The sequence below is a fragment of the Mandrillus leucophaeus genome, unplaced genomic scaffold (assembly GCF_000951045.1).
Source record: "Mandrillus leucophaeus isolate KB7577 unplaced genomic scaffold, Mleu.le_1.0 Scaffold361, whole genome shotgun sequence".
In the NCBI taxonomy this organism is placed as follows: Eukaryota; Metazoa; Chordata; class Mammalia; order Primates; family Cercopithecidae; genus Mandrillus; species Mandrillus leucophaeus.
Window position 1 is genome coordinate 695,767 of NW_012103821.1, and position 3,659 is coordinate 699,425.

A 3,659-nucleotide genomic window follows, 5' to 3' on the forward strand; every position below is an offset into this window, starting at 1 on the left:
CGCAAGCATCATACAAACATGGAATTGCTTTAAGGGGGAAAGTAAAAAATTGATTAACATTTTAAACAAGATTGGACCAAAAGTTAAGGCTAACAGTATTGGTAATAATTGGTACTACCAAAGGAAGTAATGTAGATAGTAACCAGTATTGCCAAGGTCCTGTGAGAGTTCTCAAAGACTCAGATTTATTTGCCTGGGTAGTGATATTCCTAATATATTCTTGTACTAAACCAGACTGACATAAAAGCAACAATCTTCTTTTAAATATAGACAAGTTCCTCCTTGTCTGGCTGTGAGGAAGTCTAAGGCTCTTTGATTTTGTAGGACTGCCATGGTCAGGGAGTCCAGCTGTTGTTGAAGTCTAGTGAGGTCCTCTGCTATTTTTTGGAGGTATATCACAGTTTCTTTAGGCAGCTTATGCTGGATTCCCAAGGCTCCTCCTCCTGTAGCCGACCCTGCTATGCCCACCATGGCAGATAATATTAAGCCTAGAGGGACAGCGGTCTGCTCAGTGATAGATTTTGTGATGTTGGTACATGGGGAAAGAGAGAGATGTGTTGGCCCACGCAAAAGTTAAATAAGGGGAAATGTTGGCGATGGAATATTTTCCCTTCCTTTGTGATGGAAATTGTAAATATGCTGAAGAACCACAAATCCAAAAATTTCCTTGTGAAGGTGAAATTTGAGCTGCAAAACTGTTTTGTAGTAAAGTTGTAAAAGTTGGGGGATTTTGTTTCAGGTTATCTTGGCTATAAGCGATAAATTTTGTGCAGCCAGGTTTGTGCAGTGGTTACGGGGTCTGGTAGGGGATGGTAAATTTGGCTGGTATTTTTGAGTTCTTTGAATTGGAGTACTCTTTTAGGATCCCCTCAGAAGGGGACAAGACAAGACATATTGGCAATTTTCAAATAATACACTGAGATAGGGTGAATACAGGTAACCTGCATGAGGGCAGCCAGAGTAGAAACTAGAAGTTTTAGTTTTGTCAACAGGAAAGAGGGGCTGTGTTGGTCCAGGGACCTGATAAAGCAGAAAATTATCTTCCTGTTCAAAATTTCTTTTTAGTAATTGAATTCTTGCAGAGGTATTAACTAGGAAATGTAACCCACCAACAAAGGTCCAGTTACATTGACTCTCTTGGAGTTCTCCAATGAAAGTAATGGAACTAGCATGGTTATTGCAAAGGCAGAAAGGGAATTGCTCTGCATACAAGCTAAGGTAGTAGAGCATCTTTCCTTTTGTAGTTTTTGGACTGTGGTTGGTGGTTAAAATAAACAACTTAAAGAACCTAGGACTTGATCCAACAAAATTATTTTTTACTGACTGTTGGGCTACATATCTCCAACCCATGGGCCACTGAGTTTGTCCCTGGAAGTAGGCTAGGACACTAGGCCAGTCCCCTAACATTACAGGCCTGTAATGTTACAGCTTTTGGTAGTCATGCAAAGCCAACAGATTAAGTTTAACAAACCAAAAATATGGTTAATTGTTTCCCTTTCTGAAAGGCCAATGTCCTTGACAGCCATTAAGGTAGGGCAGTACCAAATGCCAAGAAAATGAAGCTATTACCTATTTTCCAGATTGGCTTCATGTGGAGTCTTCTGTGGCTATTTTTAAACAGAGGAAAACAATTTGCTTAATTATTACAAAGGAAGTGATTCCATCCATTTGAAAGAAAGCAACTAAACTGCATAAATATAAAAATGACGACTATTATCCAGCCTACAGTAACTATGAAACAAAAACACCAAGGAAAGTTGGTAGGCATTTACTTATCTTTTAGCTGTCTTTTAAACAGGTACTTCAGGTTTTCCACAGCTTCTCAGGTATAGTGGCTGGGGGGAGCTTCAGGTTCCAGGTCTGGGGCTTCAGATATTGCAGGCTTGACCCTGAAAAGACATATCCAACTATCTAATCCTAGTACTTTGACCATGGAAGGCATGACCAGCACCACTGAAAACGGTCCCTCCCATTTGGGTTTCAATTGTTCAGCAGGTGATCCCTCCTTTCATGTTTTAACAAGTACCTTATCTCCTGGCTTGATTTTGGGTTGCTGGTTAGTTTCTGATGCAGGGAGCCTTTGAATTCCAGACTTTTGTAAAGCCTGCTGAAATTGTCCAAGGTTAACTAGGTATTTTACTAAGCTTTCTGTTTCGAGATCAGTGATTAGATCATTAGTTAAAAATGCCCTCTCGTATAACATTTAATATGGGCCTGCATTAATTTTTACTCTTGGGGGATTATGGATTCTCAAGAGGGCTACAGGCAATAAGCTGCCCCAAGTTTCTGACGTTTCCTGAACAGCTTAGCTAATGCTCATTCTGGAGTTTGATTAGCCTTTCCACTTTCTTGGAAGATTGACACCTCCATGCTGAATGTAAATAATATTTGATTCTGAGTGTCTTAGCAAACCCTTGAGTAATTTGGGAGATAAAGGATGTGCCGTTGCTTTGGAGGCTCTGGAGTAACTGAAACCGGGGGTATTATTTTTTTTAAGAGACGCTTCACAACTTCGTTGGCCTTCTCTGTTCTGGTAGGGTACGCTTCAACCCAGCCAGTAGAAGTATATATCAGTACTAACAAAAACTTGTATCCTCTACAAGCTGGCATATGGGTCAAGTCCAATTGCCAGTCTTCCCCTGAGTAAGTTCCCCTTCTCTGGACTTTTCTATAGAGGTGGTGTTTTGTTCCCTGGGTTGTTAAATGCCCCAGTGAGCAGGTTTGACAGACCTGCTTAATCACCGAAGCTAAGTTAGGCCCCAGTGAAGAGACTGTTTATCATGGCCAGGGTGTCATATTTCCCCATATGGAAAGAGTCATGAAAGGTTTTTATAATTCTCCATTGGGTTGTTTGTTTGAGGAAGATATACTTTTGATCCCATGTACTACCAGGATCTTTGTTTTTTGTTCTTATTGTTGTTGTTGTTGTTTTTCCTTCTTGCTCATTTATTAACTATTCTTCCTATATTGTGTTTTCAGGTTCCACTGGGGAATCACAGAAAGCATTGCTAGGAGCTGTTGGGATTGCAACCTGAGGGCTGTAGCTTTGGTTTCTTTATCAGCTTTTCTATTCCCTTGTGCTAAAGGGGTTAAATCCCTTTGATGACTCCTACAATGAATTACCACTGCCACCTTTGGCAAGTGTATTGCTTCCAATAGTTGAAGAATTTCAGACAATGCTTTCTGGGGAAATGTTTACTAGTTAGTAGTCCTCTTTCTTTCCAAATTGTAGCATGAGCATAAATGCATATTTGGAATCTGTACAGATGTTAAGCTTTTTCCTTTGTCCCAACATTAATGGTTGGGAAAGAGCAATGATTTCATCCTTTTGTGCTGACGTGCCTGGGGCCAGTGCCTGGGCTTTAATAATGGTATTGTGATTTACTATTACATATCCAGCTCGGCTCGCCCTATTTGACACAAAACTGCTGCCGTCTATGAATCTGTCATCTCCACAATCTGGGAGAGGCTGATCTTTTAAAATTCAGGCTCCCTAACAGATGTGTGTGCAATGACCTGCTCATAGGAATGATCAGTTATTGGCCCTGTAGGAAGCAATGGACCTGGATTCACGTTGTCACAGGTTTTAAGGGTTACACCTGGATTGTCTGTGAGCATGGCCTGGTATTTGGTTAACCTTTTCCCCATCATCTAGATGT